This window comes from Diachasma alloeum, unplaced genomic scaffold, assembly GCF_001412515.2.
Source record: "Diachasma alloeum isolate Michigan unplaced genomic scaffold, Dall2.0 Dall_scaffold_00179, whole genome shotgun sequence".
NCBI lineage: Eukaryota > Metazoa > Arthropoda > Insecta > Hymenoptera > Braconidae > Diachasma > Diachasma alloeum.
Window position 1 is genome coordinate 55,327 of NW_021680345.1, and position 18,595 is coordinate 73,921.

Consider the following 18,595-nt stretch of genomic DNA (forward strand, 5'->3'; position numbering starts at 1 on the left):
GGGGGGGGGGACATGCTTTGGAATTTATGTTTGGGTCTGGAAGTTTTTGATGGGTGACGGTTCTACTGGAATTGCAGCTCCCTGCGATTCCGGTCAATTCCAGTCATTGAATGAATTTGATTTCATGAATTTTAGGTCAATTAGTCACTGACAATTGGAATAATTTAAAAAATTCTTGTGTTTTTTGCATTTGAAATTCATTGAAATTCATACATTATTCTAAAATCTCGAAAATTTGCTCCAATAAGTTCAGGGTCATGTTCTCCTGTTGGAGGATTATCAATTATCAATTTTTTAAATCGCAGAATATTTTATACACTCAGAGAAAAAATTGGCTCTGTCGAAAAACTATATGTTTTACGTGAGAATATTTGATGGAGTGGAGCAGATTTACTTGAGGGAAATTAACTAACTTGATAGAAGGAAATTTAATATCTTTCACGAAAATGAAATTTTTGATCAGGAAAAAATATAAGTTATTGTACGACAATCATTTGATCTGAGAGAACTCCATAGGTTTATACCATAGAAAGAATCCATTGACGAGAAAAGAATATTTTTTTCCCAAAAAAAATTGTCCCCTCGAATTTATTTAGTGTTGTCAATATCACAGTTTTCGGCAAGAAAATTGTACCCGAAAGACGCAGCAGGGGAAATGGAAAATTTTTTTCCATTTAAAAAAACTACAGAATGATTTAGCGATAATTCTAAAAAAAATCCGAATAATAATGAAAGAAAGCCTAGTTTTTATCATCCAACAAATGATATGCAGTTAAGAAAAGTAGTGGAAAATTGAGCAATGGTGAGGTCCTCTCGGCCATTTTTTCCAGATCATCGGTTGTTAACGTCAATAATGACAACGTTACACCGATATATCCATCATTATTTTCATCCTTGACTCGGAACAGTCCATTGAAATGTTTATTATGCAGTTTACGAGTCAATGGTAATGGTTTACAGCCTCATTGTAATCAATTTTCACGGTAATTTCAATACTCCAGAGGCATTGTTACCGATGTCTACGGGTAATTGCGGTAGTACCTGTTACCCGAGAGATTATTAAAATTGATTTCAACGTTCTGTCTGTCGATATTTTCACTACTCCTGAATTACAGTATTTTCCCTCATTCTTCATTCTTTCACCAAGACCAAGGTCGACCATTAAAATCCCACTTTAATCTAAACCGATTCATTTTACTTGGCATGTCGCCGAGTTGCTCAGGATGACTTATACGACATGGTTCATGGAGCAGCCGACCTTATCAGGAATCATTAACCGTTTGCCGACACAGACCACTCGTTTGAATATATTCTAGCATATGTGACTTACAGAGGTACTGTTCCACCGGAATCGGATCGCTGCGTACAGAGAGTTCTGCGTTTATCCGCTCCCCTCGTACCATCCACTTTGTTTGTCTCGTTTAATTGTCCCTAACATGACAATTGAATTGAAAAGACACAGGCCTTAATCTCGCTGGAGTTTGAAATTTTATCGGCCTCTTTCATCCGTCAAGGCTGTTTCATATTTCTAGAATCACGGGTACCTGTCCGAGTTCACCTTGGCTCTATTCACTGAGATTGTGTTTCTTTTTTTGATGACAGTTGTAGATGCTGTTATCGCCGCTTGACGTCTGCACGAATACGAAACATTCGGGTTGTTTTTTTCAGGCTGGATGATGTTGCGATGAAGACGCAGCTCATGTGGGAATGTTATTCATTCAAATTTTTACCGTTAGATATTTCGTTGGTTGTTTCGTCATTAAATTGGTGTACGATTTTTTTATTTTGAAGTTTGCTTTTTTGATAATATTTTCAATATTTTTAATTGATTTTAAGGTAAGGAATATGTTCAAATGTGTTCCGTTTCGTCATTTCTACTGAATAATCGGAGTGACATTGAATTCAATGTTGAGAATTCACGGAATTTCGTAATTCACTGGAAATTCTGAGGAATTTCGCATTTTTTGGGAGCAGGAGAACGAGAATTTCCCGACTAGAATTGTCAGTTAATTGAAAATTCAAGAATACAGTTACCTGAATTCTCCTGATTTTATTTCATTTCATGGAATAATTGAACTGAAATCCATAGTTTTTGAATTAAAATTTTTGGGGTTAGATATTTTGTTGCTTATTTCGTCATAAAGTTATCATACGATTTTTATTTCAATTATAGAGTTCATTTTTGTGAGAGTTCAGTTTTTAAATAGCTTCGATTGATTGATACAATTGAAAAAAATTAAAATTGGATGAACAGTGGGCTAGGAGCTTTCAGGAAAGTGATAGTGAATTGAATTTAGGGGTAAAAATGATGAAATTGCAGATTTCCTTGAAATTGCACTACAATCCTAAATTTTTCAACAGCAGGAAAACGAAAATTCTATGGAATTCCACATTTTTCCGTTGCAGGAGCAATCTATTTACCAGAATTTTCCTGATTTCTTTCCATTTCATGTAATAATACCATTTTTATTTCAATTTTAAATTGGTTTTTTGTCATTATTTCAACATCTGCAACTGAATGTTTCATCTTCAATTGCGCAAAATTTGCAATTGATTAAAAATTCAAGAATATATTCAAATACGGTACACATTCGCTCGTTCTCACTGAACAATCGAAGCGACCTACACTGTCAGAAAAAAATTGCAATTGCATGAACAACGACTAGTAATTTTGAAGAAAGTGACACTGAATTTCTCATCGAACGGTCACTATTCAAAGACAAAATTTCTCACAACATTCCCTATTATATTCAATCGTTTGAATTGCTAAAATACAAATGTTATTTTCTCACCTAAAAAAATTACTCCTGCCCCATTAAATCGTCTTTCACCTCGTTTGGATTTCCCAATCCTTTATCCCTATTATTCGTTTTCTCACCTTCTTCTCGCCTTGTTACCCATGAAATCAAATATTCCCAGCGCCGAAAATCACGTTTTATCAGACCTATTGACATAAACCGTCATTTCGCATTGATCCGAGGTCACGATATGAAAACCCACCTGCTGCCAGCTCCTTGTTGAAGTCTATTATTAGCCTGCCCGCACCTTTCTATAATTTCCCCCCGTTACCTTTGTGCATTGGTATCCAGCCTACGTACAAAATGCCACATTGTACGAATGTGATAGTTCGCTTGCCTTTTATCAAAAAACCAGGAAAGCCACGATCGCCCACTCTCAATCGGCAAACTCCCCCTGTTGGACATAATGTAACTCCAGATAGAGTTGAGAATACTTTGTAATCCAACAGCGAATTCCTTCCGACATTGGTGGGACTCGGGTGTACTTCCACGTTTAGTCGTTACATTTCTTTTGTCTCTCTTTGTTCAATCCTTGGAGACAAAATCCCAGAGAGGAAACAACTGGAATTTCACTAAGGCGCGAAAGTGGTGATTCTTATCGGCATGACCAATCGTGCGAAAGTACTGTTGTTGTGTTTATCGTTCACCAACACTGGGGGAATCGGTGCTCTTGGCGCATCTGGGAAGCTTGGGGTGAGCATTGCTGTTATGATGCTATTCGCATACTGTTTCGGGTGATAAAGGTTTATTTACTGTTTATGGGAATTGCAGAAGGTCAGAGGAAGGTTTTTAGATCTTTGCCGGTGTCGGGATCTAGTTCTTCCAAGCAAAAATGGTCCGCTCGGGAGGACAAAGCTGCACTGATACACTGAGAGAAAAATCTGAAGTTCGATTTACAATAAGAAAATAGTTGAGGCAGTTTTGGTGAATGATACGATTTTTTTTTGTATGCGGCACATAACATTATAGGAACTTCACAAGCGTAAATTTTTGCAAATCAAAATGCAGTTAAACTAACCAAAGTTCAAAAATAACCACGACAAATCTATCGTGAGTAGAACTATAAAATAGTAGCAATGACTACATTCCATTGTAGTAATCACTTCGGCCATAACTACCGTAACCCATGAGAAATTGTTGAGGACTTTTTGACTATAGTGCGATGGTGATGGAATATAGTCAGAAGAATCATATTTTTCTCTCAGTGTAGAGTCATTCATTCAGAGTCATTCAGAAATTTTCATCATATTATATATAGTTTCACTGAAATATCAAGAAATTTCGTCATTGAAAATTCTTCATGGGAAAATCAAGGGCAACTGTGTTTCGGTTCGTTTATTCCAGGAAAATTAATAAAAATCAATAAAATTCAGGTGAATATATTCTTGAATTTTCAATTAATTGAAAATTTAGCATAATTTCGTTCTGAATATTCCCGTTTTGATTCAAAATCCAAATAAATGGCAGAATCCTCATCTTTTTTCTGCTAAAAAAATTAAAATTTCATTGAATTTGAAATTTGACAATTCCTTGTTTCCTTAAATCGCCTTTAACATAACTCTCCGAGAGTTACTAACCAACTATTCATGAAATTTCATTGCTTTCTAACAGCATACTAAAACATTACCAAAAATGTAAAGTCTAATACCCTTCACATTTGCTAAAATTCATCGGCAATTTTCACCACTTTCCTCTCCACTCCAGTGACTCTTTGTTCGATCTCCCCAAACTGCGGGAAAGTAGAATACAAAACGAGATAAACCCCTTATCACCACGAACCATCGTGTCGAGGAGTTGACCTCCTAGATCGCTTTTGTGCATGAGAAATGGCAAGAGACCATGGGATCATCTCAACTTGTAACAAGACCTTTGCGACGACTTCCCATCCTGTTTTTGCTCTTCCTCCCCCCCCCCCCTTTTTTTCAAAGAAACCCAGCCTGTTCTATGTAAATCCAATACGTGATCTGGTATCTTTGGCAACGCTTTTTACTCCCCCCTCACGACGTCGTCTCCACCCGGTTTCCCGGCATCCACCTAACCCCCGGGACATTATGATACTGAGTTTGTTGCCTTTCATCGATCCATTGAAGCACCAAACGCCCACACAAGTTGCAGCTGGAATTATACACATCCATATATCTCATTGTTTATTGCCTTCATCGAGACATACCTCTGGATACTCTGAGATCGCATTGTGATTCACATTTCAATTTCACAGTGTGAATTCTAGTTACTATTTTCCATGCTTCAACACAACCTGTTGATGACTGGTTGTTTAATTCTTGGGAAAAATATTCTAGATGGAATTATCTCGATGAATGTGATTCTACCTCATTACTCGGAGAGGTTATTTATTTGAATTATATGAATTTGTTTATTAAAATAACTGGTAATAGAGCTTTTATTTAATTTCAAACTTGATTATTAAGTAAGACAGCATTTATTTCAGGATGCATACCTCGGGTTTTCATATTTTGTACCAATATCAATTGTATAAACATTCAAAAACAAAAAAGGAAACAGTCATAGTACACATATCTTAACAGTTTACATACATTTTACATACATTTCCTGTCGCAATAGCTAAAAAATTGTGTTTCAAACTAACAATGTCATTCAGAGGGTTTATTTCGGCGTTTATTTTTATTTTGTATATAATGAAGTAAAAACAAAAACAAAAAAGCACATAACTTGATTATTATTTGCGTTTACATTTAAAGCGAAAAAATAGTTTTTTTAAATGCAAACAAACGTTTCGTTGATTAAAATAAAGAATTTATTAGTGATAAATGAAATTATTATTGAAAGCGTCGAGGCGACGAATTTATTAACGTGTAGTAATACCTCATTTGAGTCAAATGCATCGTTCACTTGGTTCTGATAGAGGATGTATTCGCAATTATCAATTTTATATGATTAGAAAATTTTCATTCAAATGGATATAGAAGGTGATTGAATCTCCATCAGAATTTTTGCCCTGTTACAATAGAAAATGAAATTTCACGGGGTTCAGTAGTAATTTTCAGGAGAATGTTAACTTTAAGTGAGAAAAAAACGTAAACACGAACTTTCAATCAAATCATGAATGTTTAGTATCTAATTACGCAGAGTTTCCAATTAATTGAACGTTCAAGATTACACTTCTCTCGATTTTCCTGACGTTTATCAATTTTCGTGAAATAATTGAACAGAAATTTAAGATTTCCATTGAATTTTAAATTTTCAATTACGAAATATCGTGCAATTTCAGTGAATTAGTCACTTGATAAAAACTTTTAACAGTAAAATTGACGGGTTTTTTCAAAGATTAACACATTTACAACGGACACTTCAAGAAATTAATTCTTTTCTATTATTTCTCTTAATTAACTAGCATTACGAATTAATTCTCTTAATGAATTCCCCGAATGAAGTAGAGAGCACAGTCTATTGTCCCCTCTCACAACTTTTATTGTTTCGAAAATAGGAAGCGAACATTTCCACCCAGAAGAGGTGGAAAAAAGAAACTGATGTGACCTGTTATTGAAGACAATTACTCACTGCCTATGAAATCCTCCCACTTCCGGTGGAATTTTCCGCGTGATTGATCGTTTCTTTTTCATACTTCCCTATTTGACTTTGTGAATACTTGCACTTTCGCAGAGATCTGGTATCTAACACCAGCACCTTGCACTCCGCCAATGAGATGATACCTGGTATTATACCCTCTATTTCATTGCATCTCATTTTTTTTCTACTTTTCCTTTCCTCACCGTGTGTAACACTCGGGGGCAAATGCAACTTGCATCAATTTTTGATCGAAGTGAAAAGAGAGTCAAGGGAAAGGGGGGAATTGAAAAGGAGATACAATTCGTTCTGTTGCTGAAGTGATGAGATATCCTCGAATGTGAACCCTCGACACCTCTCACGTTCACAATCGGTGAGATTTGTTTGCGACAGATTTTGATTGCTTACTTTCTCGTTGCTGGCCACTGTTAGAAAATTACTCTTGAAATTGCCAGTGAAAAATGTTGAAATTTTTAACAACGACAGATTTATGTGGATCACAGAGACAAAATTGATTTGATTTTCAGACATATATCACTGATTTTTAAGAAGACATCACCAATTTTCGGTGATACTGCATACTAGCAGAATAGCCCTACTCTTCAGCGACTTTTATCCCGCAAATTTGGTGATACATTCGTAAAAATTTGAAATCAGTCCCTGACAGTCAGTGACGTTTGCTTGAAAATTAGTAACAATGTCCTTGAAAATCATTGAAGGCATTGGAAATTGATGATAAAATCACTGAATCCCAGAATATCGCACCCGTTGGGGATAGATTCTTAAAAATACAGAATGGGTACCTGAAAATGTCTATACTATATTAATGAATCATGCTGCTGGATACACATCGCAATTTCATAGACAGTTGAGCAATAATGTTTAGGAGATGGAAATTGTATGCGATTTAGTGAAGAAAAATCATAAAATTTCAAATTTCACTAAAAATACCAGTTTCAATAGTAAATTTTTGAGGAACCGGAAGACAGAAACGTCTCAACTGATTGAAATTTTTAATCAAACGATAAATACTCAATTCCAAATTTTCAAAATCCTATTGATTTCCATAAAATCATTAAACTAAAATGTACAGTTTTCATAGATTTTTCCATCAAATTGTTAATTTTCAATCAATTCAGGCAATTTCTCATGATATTTTCTCAATTTTTCTCTTCATGTGGAACAAAAAGATAACAATTACTCAACTTATTTGAATTTTTCATCAAAACATGAATATTTAATACCAAATTGCGCAGATTTTTCCAGATTTTTATCAAAGAATCACAAGAATAATTGACCTAAAATTTAGTTTTCATTGATTTTTTCATTAAATTATGAATTTTCAATGATGAAATTTCTTGAAATTTCAATCTAACAGTGACATGATAAAAATTCTCAAGAAGTGTACCGGAAATTTCAGCCAAAACCCTTTAACAATTAATTCACTGTCTTGAATATTCAGTAAAATTCCATTTTCCATAAAAATCCTGAAAATGCAGGCAACTACTCATGGTTATTTCTTAACCGTTCTCTCCACGTGGAGACAGCTCCACTGTACTTTGCCGCCATTGGTAAAGATTTAAATTACGGAAATCGTCCAGAAAGGGTACAATAACTCTTCCCCCGATGTTTCCCCTCGTTTTCAATTTCTAACCCATTGACAGAAAAGTGGAGCACAAAGAAAAAAAACCAAACACATTGAATATAATAATATGGCACCGAGCAATAAATGTCAACTGAATGGATCATTAGAGTCAAATACGTCTAGTCAACATGACGATACAAGATGAACAACTCGTTTCACCTGGAGATCGGATGCTGTACCACTGGGGCGTGGCGATTCAACAGCAACAGTGGCTCCTTTCCCTCGCGCCCATTCGACGATCCATGGAAATTGTGCAACTCCAGTTGCCTTTATACCTCACGGGTGATGATTTTTTTCAGCGTTCGGAGGGAGTTTTTTTTCATTCGATTTATGTACCCCGACAAATCCGGGCATCGTAAACGAGATCGCGAGGTACACAAGAGGGGTTTATGTTCAAGTTCTAACTCTCCCACGCGAAAACATGCCCTGACTCGTTTATTCAGCGAAATGATTAAGTGATGGCAATTCAATTTGAAGAAAATTTCGTTTTTGCGCACCCACTTAACCTCAATTTTTTGCGATTGTTCATTTTTAATCGTTTATTTTTCCGTTATTGCTGTGGAGACTTGAGGCTGAGAGGCTTATCGAGAAGAATCGAGATCGGCTGGATTGCCGAGGGGGGAGATAAACATCTCCACGTGGCTCTCTCGAAACTCTCATTGAGCCAGACCATCTCTGCCTCGCGTTGCAGAATTGCAGATTCCCCCGCTCTCTTGCTCCACCCCTCAACCCATTTTTTAATACCCGACTTCAACCCGAGTTATTTACAACCAAGTGTTCATCCCAAACGTCGTTTACTCCATTTTACCTCCCGAGGATGACAAGTGGCGCCGTGTGACGCGCAGCTTTCACGCGCACGATGGCCGCCACCCGCTATTTTTTCCTATTTCTCATCTCGAGAGTTTAAACCCGTCGTAAAGAAGTTTGAATGACTCTTTCCCGGTAATTCAACTTGCATTAGGTACTTGGGGGGAGAACTATCCTCCACATACCGTAACTCACGAATTTTTAGGGTGGGGGCAAAAATACTAGCGGGCTGAATTTTCATGAACGATCCTGGGGAACTACCCGCTGCCATAACGAGTTTTGTGTCACTGGCCAACGTAAAAGTCAAGTCAACGCCTTTCCCGATTAATTATTGCACAATTTCAGTCTAGCATTTAACGCTCTAAATCAGACACAAACACGCGAATTGGAATCAAGTCGATCGACGATCTGTCGACTTGCTAGGACTTATCGCACTAATGATTTCACTCATGCATACTACTTTCAGGGTATGAGACAGGCAATAAGACTTGAACATTGATTTAGAATAAACAAACAATATCATTTTGTTATTTTTATCAATATGATTCATTGTTTTTAATTGCACTTCAATAAAAAAATGAATCATAATAGAAATAATTTGAAAAATACTGATGTTTGTTTCTTTTATATTAATGTTGATGTCTTTATTGAAGTGAAAGTAAAAAAAATTGTGAATAAAATACATCGTTTATTGTTTATTTCAGCAAATTCAAACATTTTCATCGAAATAAATACTTCAAGTCATTAATTTCTCACAGAAATTTTATTGAAAACAAAAAATTGTTAATAAAAAGTGTTGTTTGATCAAAATGTGATGAAATTATTTTCATTAATCTTCACATTTTTCTTATTTCAAGTGAAAATAGAAAAAATGTTGTAGATGAATAAAATACATCGCTTATTTCGCCTCATTGAGATATTTTCATCGAACTAAATACATCAAGCTATTAATTTCCAACAGAAATATTGTTAAAATAAAAAAATTGTTCATAAAAAGTGATGTTTAATTAGAATGCGTCATTCCTCTGGGTATACAAGCCACAGACATCACATATTCCATCCTCTATTTTCAGTGTTACCACACACACTGTACTTTATACACACGTCTGTATCATGACATAGCGTCTGGTACAGAAAATACCGGCCCCATAAACTCACCACTCCCCTCTCCCGCGTGTATACACGCACCTGTCCAGATTGAGCCAAAGCCCTCTCTCGCAATATGCACTCAGTAATGCAGAAAGGGCGTGAGTGGGGCCCTCGTGTGGGTGGCCAACTTTTCCTCGCGTAGTTACGCATGAATCGATTCTCTGGACGCGTGGTATCAGACCAACCCCTCCCCCATCGGCCTTATTCTTCTATTCACCAATAAATTCCCGCAAGATCTCGAATGGTGAATTTATCGTATTTCCAGTACATATAATTTATCCGGAAGATATTCTGGGTATTTATTGCGGCTCTATTGGTGTATCATTACACTTTCAGTTGGTTTTGTTTTTCTTTTGGATGATTGAATTCAATGGAATCAGTCTGGGGTTTCATTTGTCTGTTAAAATGCACATGAATCACTCTTGAATAATGATTTGCATGTTTTTTATTCACATGATTCCATGTTTTCTGCGCGATATTTCGTGGAATGCGGAGAATTTTACAGACAGTTCAATCGACATGAATTCAATTTGTATTAACATCGTGACTTTATGACTGCATAGCATTTGCAGATACAACATAGTATAAAATACTTGATGATATAAAAACTGAGTTTTGATGCAGGATGGAGAACATCTCGATAAAATTTACTGGCATTTCACATTTGAGTGACGTTAGATTCGATTTAAGGGAGACATGATTATGATATTTTAAATTTTAGACTAGAATTCAGGGAATTCGTAAGCTTTCAATCGAAGGAAAACGAACATTGCATAAATCATTTCCTAATTTCTCGAATTGAATAACAATTGATGAAATAAAAACTGAGTTTGATGCAGAACGGTAACTATTTCAATCGACTTTACTGACATTCCATTTTTGAGTGACATTTACTTCAATTTCAGTCAAAAACAGTTCTGAAATTTCAGATTTTACGTTAAAATTCAAAAGAATTCACTAATTTTCAATAAAACTAAAATGGGAATTTCACAACTCACTTGTATTTTTAATTAAACATGCCAAATCAAAAGCAAAATAACTTGAATTTTCATTTTTTGCCAAAGTGAATAACAATCAATTCCACATTTTCTTGGGAACATTTAACTGAATGAGAAAGATTTCATGGATACATCAATCGACACGAATGAAATTTGTATTCACCTCGTGTCTTTACGACTGCATAAAACTCACCGACACAACATAACTTAAAAAACTTTATGAAATAAAAACTAAGTATCGATGCAGAGTGGATTTTCATTGCATAAGGGGCGCGTAACATTTTATCTTGAATAAAAATAATTTCACTTGAAATATAACGCGTTATCTCCACGAATGAGTGGAGTGTGGAGCGTTCAAGCTTCTTCCAGCCATCTGTAACGTATTTATGTCCTCGAGGTCTCATTTTATTGCACCACTGACGCACCATCGGTATAAAAACGTAATCCTGGGATGAACGGTGTGGGTTTGGTGCTCTCTCTTCTCCACTTGCTGCTTCACTGGAGAAATGGGGGGAAAAAAAGAATATCGTTGCTAAACTGAAATGACGATGCTCATAATGCTGAAAATTCAGTAATATAAAAAGCGCCAGCTGTCGGATGTAAAAATTAAATAAATAATTGGAGATTACGATGGATTTTATGGATCATCAGTGAGAATTGACGACGTGGTAGGGACATACGGGATGGAACTTTTGACTGCTGGTTTGGTCATTATAAACGAGGAAAATGTGCGTTGTAGGTGCAGCATGTGCCATTTGCATTCGTGTGCAAACGATGGTAAGAGAAGACATTCCAACTGTGGGGAGAATAAAGTTTTATGGGATTTACAGCGGTCTCGTCGGATTCAGTCTGAAGATGTTGTTTTTTTTGCGCTCTGGGAAAGTGTTTTTTTGATACAACGTTGACATTTTTTCGCTGAAATTTCGCGTGTACTTATTGGAAATTGCTGTCACGTTGTAGTTTCACTGAAATTTCACGGAATTTGGGCTTTGGAAATTCAAAATTTTATGGAACAATGAAAGGAAACTGTAAATTTTAGTTCAGTTATTCCATGAAAATCAACAAAAATGACGTCCAGATCAATACGATTTGAAATTGGGTAGCGGAGAGGTACAACTTTTTAAGTCGACTTAGCTCTCAGCTGAGAGAGCTCGACTTTATAGAGGTAAAAACGTTTTTGATTTTCAGAGTAGTGTCACTAATTTTCACGAACCATTTATCATTTCTATCACTGAAATTTGGTGATAGATTCCCAAAAATTATAGACGGTTTCCTGAAAATCCGTGATATGGCTCTGAAAATCAGTGACATGTCCCTATAAATGAAAAGTTTTTTCTCTATGAAGTAATTAGAAGGAATTCTCATCTTACTACTGCTCAAAAATTTAAAATTTCATTGAATTGTCAGTGAAATCTGAAATTCCATTGATTTTTCCCCTAAAATCGAATTCAGTGTAGCTCTCGTGGAAATTGCTACTGAACAGTCTACGAAATTTCAATTTTTTTCGTAACAGTTTATCACTAAACTCATTACATGTACAATTGGTCACAACATTATTTATTATTATTTCATATTTTTGAAGTTCTGTATTGCCTTTCTTTTTATTCAGTTTCAGTTCATGTACATTATTTCATTGAATTATCTTATTATTTGAGGTCAGTTCTTCCCGAAAAGTTAATATATATATTGGTTAACTTATTGCGTGATGACGGGGATTGTTATCACTTCTTTCGTGAACATTCATGTGTTCATCGATTATTATTCATAGGAAGATTTTTTTGGGTTGATCAATCCCAATTTTACGTCATTTTTTGCATTTCTGTTTTTTTTGCGATGATTAGTATTGATTGAACGGACATTTTTACACTAATAAGGGATGATGTGAAAGCAATTAATTATAACTATAATGAAATATCGTGTATAACGATTTGAAACTGCGATGAGCTGCCCAGTAAGTGACTAGAATGACGAACTGTACCGCAGCAAGTAGAAATGGATTCTCTTTGTCTGACCAGAGCGTTCGCCCAAAATCCAGCTGATCATGAATTCCCTTTGTCTGCCTTTTCGTTTGCAGTCCAGACTCGGGGAGAGTGAGAGTGAAAGGGCGGTGGGGCAGATTAAAATGCATGTGAGGGTCGAGGAAATTGAAGAATTTAGGGGTTGCCGGGGTGATTAAAACATGCTATGGATTTTATGCCGAAGTTTATGACGATTCATGGGAATTCAGAGGGAGATAAACTAAGCCGAGGATGTTTTCGGGAATTCCAGGCATATTATTGAAACTTAATTTATAATTTATTATTAATATTAATAATAAGAAACTTAATTCAATTCAAATTCAATCGATCGACTTACTGAACTTTTCGTGTTTATTCAGTTCGAATTAAAATCTTTGATGATCGGAAATTTACATTTGTCCATGAATTATTGAATCCCCGACTCGTTAGTCATAAAAATAATCACAAGATGCGTGGAAAATACCCTTGAGTCACGTACACTGTTCTAACCTTGTCCGATATTCATTTATTTTCGATGGCACGGCGATAATTCTCGAATCCATTAATGCCCACTAGATTAATTGCCCCCCTCCCTGGATATGAAAATTCATTATAAATTCGAGACGCATAATTCGCGTTACAGGAGATAATGCAAACGCTAATGCAACATCCCCCAAGTACGTGATTAGATTTACCTTTGCGGGGTAACATGACTGTTGGACATGAATATTGGATGCTCGTGGTCGTCGATAATGATGTCTAGGCGTACGCCAGCTATTTGAGATGAACCAATACGCGGTGGATGTTTGAACGGTTCAAGGGTGATGAACGAATTCGGTGAGGGAATTTTCGGGACAGTGACATTTTTTTCATTTATTCGAGAAAGTTTATTCCTTTCACGTGCGAACTTTTGTGTTCTGCCTCGGAAATTTTGAGAACCAGCCGAGAGGGAATAAATCCATACTATTTCCCATTGGACTGGGAGCACGATGTCCTCCCGAAACGTGACCTGACGGATAAGTGAGAGGAAATGAAACTCTTTTGGGGATTATTTCTGTCAAATAATCTGAATTAGTTTTTTTTATTTTGTAATGAGAGAAAAAACGACGAGTTGATGTCACAAAACTGACTTCTTGAGGCAAATATATTATCTCCGGAGCATCAATCGCTAGGGACAAGAATTCCGAGAAATTTTCAGGACTTGAAGGAGAATAATTTACAATAAAATGAGATTCTCTTGGTTTCAGAATTTTTTTTTGGAATGTTAAAAATTTTCGTCTGAATTCTCCGTGCCAAATTTCGGAAATTTTTATTGTGTTCAAGTTTCACAGAAATTTTAGGAAATCTTATCATTGAAAAAACAAATATTCCATTGATTTTCTGTTCAAATGATCTGGAAATCAATAAAATAATGCAGCTTTGACCCAGTGAATTATAAATCATGAGCTTTTGTATTGAATTCAAAGGGAGGAAATAAACTCATCTCTTAATTTCTGACTTTCCTAGTCGTTGGGAGAATATTATCTTATTTCGAACGGAAAAAATTAATTTTTCATACAGTATCGTACTTTATCTCAAAAAGCGGCGATTTCTTGTTTGAACTGGGAGAGTTAGTTTTGGAATAATACGTCGTTTTTTCCTCTCACACTTAAAAATCTTTGTTCCACTGAAAGTTCAAAGAATTTTGCCCCTGAAAATTCAGAATTTTATGAAAAAATCAATAGGAAATGAACATTTTATTTCAGTTATTTTATTAAAATGAAAAGAAATCAGTCTTGTTCTGCAAAACATATATGTTTAAATTTCTAATTAAAATCAAACACAAAGAAAATGTAATCAATTGTCAATTCAGCGTAATTTAGTGCTGAATATTCATATTTGGATGGAAAATTCAAGAATGTTGGAAAATTCTCGTCTTCTTTTGGCTGAAAAATACGGAATTTCATAAAATTTTCAGTGAAATTTAAGATCTCATGACTTTTTTGCATCGTTCTCCTAAAAATTACTGCTATTATCCATTAAATTTCATTTTTAAAGAATATTTTCGCTCAAAATTGAAACTGCATTCATCGAAATCGCGATGAAACTTAGATTCCTCTCAACGAAACCCCAAAAAAAAAAGTTTTCCTTTAAAAAAATTGAACTACTACTGACCAAACCAAGAATTTTCCATCTGTAAATCTCCTGTTCAAAGCGGATGCCGTAATTCACACGCCATAAATACGCGTCCATAATAATTAATTGAGACGTTCACTATCCAGAGTGGCCTGAGAATATGTTTTTTCTCCTCAACTCACCAGTTCTACATAATATAAAAGTATTTTATTTTTTCTGTATATCTCCTGGTCCCTCGGAGCGCAGCTGCAAGTGGTTGTTCTCAGAAAAGTGAACACTGGATGGGTTTTCTGTACATCCTCTCTCTCTAAGGAGCGTAATTGCATGCGTGTAGTCTTATTTTAAAATGGGTGACTATAGCCGTGGTGTGCCGAGACACACACTGCTGTTTGTGTCTCTCACGCATACCGTTCGAGGTATTTGTTACGGGCAAATTTATACCGGGTTTTCACCCTCGATGGAACGCCGATGTGGATAGTAAAGCCGGGTTTGATGGATTTCTTCATTTAGGGGAGAATCTTTGATGCTTCATCAAACGGTTATTTGAGATAGTTAGTCTTAATTAGGATTATATGCAAAAAATTATCACTCGTCGATGAGAATTTTTTTTTTATTCTCAATTAAAATCCTGGAATGTGTGAGAATTAAAAATGGCATTCGAGCTGGGCAGAACAGCCGTATTTTATTAATATAATAATAATAATAATAATAATAATAATAATAATATTTATTCAGCATGTATACCCTTTCGGGCTTTTACATTTTGTACCCCTCCCTGTTTCCCCTGATATAAAATACAAAGTTATACAGAGTTATAAAGTTTACAGGTTTATACATTTTCTTAGACTAGCGTAAAGCTTTACAAGTTGTAACAAATTTTTAAAAAATTTTAAACGACTTTAGACATGTGATTTAACTAACTTACTTAACTAGCAGTCAGTTGAAACTAAAGATACACCGTATTTTATTAATTTCTTCATTTAGCGGAGAATATTTGATACTTCATCAAATATTTATTTGAGATAAATACTAAAGTCTTGATTAGGATTATACGTAAAAAATTATCACTCGTCGATGAGAATTTTTTTTTATTCCTAATTAAAATCCTGGAATGTGTGAGAATTTAATTAAAATGGTACTAGAGCTGGGTAGAAAAGCCGTATTTGATCAATTTCTTCATTTAGGAGAGAATCTTTGACGCTTCATCAAACGCTTATTTGAGGTAATTAGTTTTAATTAGGATTATACGAAAAAATTATTACTCAGCTATTTTAGGGAATAAAAATACAGGTGAAAACGAATTTAAAGCGACAATACAAATCAATTACTAAAACACGTATGAAAACAGCGAATTCAAGCGACTTCATATCGAACCATTGTTTTTATTGACATTATCTGTAAATTAATAATGCACTGCAAAAAATTTTGGCTGAAATTCCCAGGACATTTCGTGGAAATTTTTATGACATTAGAGTTCTACTGAAATTTTAAAAAATTTCGTAATAGAAAATTCAAAATTCTGTGGAAAAATTGACGGAAACTAAATTCCAGTTCAATTATTCTATGAAAATTAAGAGAAAGCAGAAAAATTCAGGTGACTTCAAGTGCATTCTTGACTTTTCAATTCAATTAATTAACAATTCAACGCAATTTGGGACTCAATCTTCATAATTTCATTGGAAATCCGAGTAAAATTAGGAATTCTCGTCTTTTCGCTGCTCAAATCACTCAAATTTCCTTATTTTTCCCCCTAAATCGAATCCAATATCATTCTCGTGAAAATGATTACTAGTCAACTGGCCGTGAAATTTAATTCATTACTAACAGTGTAAATTGAATTCATAAATGATTCTGAAAACACTTTTTTGCATGAATAAAATTTTTTAATGATTTTTTGTGCCATAAAATGCAAAAAAACTGCAAAAAAATTATCGATCTGGCAGTGAATTTATCTCCAGCCTTCGTGATGCACTGAATCCCCTCATATTCCCCCTGTCTGCATGTGTGTATCGTCCCTGAGGCGTGTTTGCAGTGCTTAGGTGCCCCATGTCGTACGAAGTCGCCAGGTTGAAACTCGATAGCACATCGATAGTCTCGTGTTTTACTATTGAAAATAAAATCACGATAGTTTTATTCTCCCCCCGGAAAACTTCTAATACATAAATATCGAGACAGTTGCCACTCGACAACATTGTGACGAAAGGAGTGAGAGATGTATTAAACGCGAAATTCGAAACTTGGATATACAAGATTAGAAAGGTGACAGCTGATATGCCTCTCTAGGCGTAACATAGTCACTGTGAGATATGTATTATAATTTTGATTGAGGTATTTAGAGAATGATGAAGACATTCGAGATATTGGGCGGAGATTGAGAGCGCTGGAACAATATCTATTTATTTCGACAGATGTTTCGTCATTCGATGATTCGGAACATTAGTGAGTGGTTTAGATCATGATCGATAATGACTGATGAATATAATCTCTTCATCATAAATATTGGTCTTTGAGGTGAGAACAATGCTTTTACTTCAAGGGCAGCTTTTTTTGTTCTGGAAATTTACGAAGTTGGAGATTACAGGTGTCGCTAAATAGACGGGGGAATTACACTGAATTTTTTAAATGACAGATCACTTCGGCTGTCTCACAAGTCTTCGTCTATTTTATTTCGATATAAAAACATTGGCTTGTGGCTCTTTTTGGTTTTAAAATTTTGATGTTCCAATGGTGTCAAATAAATATTTTATTTGAGTGATGTAAATAAAAATATCGGTTTACTTTCCCAGATGTTTTATTATTGAGTGGTTTTAGATCGTGATCGATAATAACTAAAGAACATCTCTTGATCAAAATATTGTTTTTTGAGGGGAGAACAATGCGCTTAGTTCAAAGATAGTGAAAATTCACTTTGATTTTAAAAAATGACAGATCAGTTCGACTGTCTTGAAATACAGATGAATTTTTTGTTTACCAAAAGTCTGTTTTTATTTTATTAGGTGTGAAAATTAATTTTCATGAGTCCTTGCATTTCTTCGAAGGATATTCGATTTTTTCACCACAGAGTCTATCTATTGCCGGCGAACGTGATAAAATCAATTCATTCTTCATTCAAGAACAATAGCTCTCTTCATTTAAACATTCTTTGAAATTAATCATCACACTTAACATTTCGATATAAAAACATTGTCTTGTCGTTATTTCTAGTTTGAAAATGTCAATATTTCAATGATTTTTAATAAATAAATATTTTATTCAAGTAATAATACAAATAATGATTAAAAAACATAATCTTTTGATCAAAAATATTGTTCTTTGAGGTGAGAACAATTGAGAAAACAATTCTTCTAGTTCTCGAATGCACAATTTCACTCTGAGAATTTACAAAGGACTGGCCCCTCCGAATGTCTTAAAATCCACATCAACTTTATATTTGCTAAAACTCTTTTTTCAATTTTATTCCGTCATAAATACATTTAAATATGTAAATATTCCTCATTCCTTTTGTTTCAATTCGTTCTCTTAATCATGATTTATTGAATT

At 34.8% G+C, this 18,595-nt stretch overlaps 1 protein-coding gene across 2 annotated transcripts in view; it reads left to right on the forward strand.

Annotated features, from left to right (window-relative positions):
- LOC107043602 overlaps positions 1 to 18,595 on the forward strand; it is a gene marked incomplete at its 5' end in the record, with an annotated part of 82,080 nt that overhangs the window by 54,545 nt on the left and 8,940 nt on the right.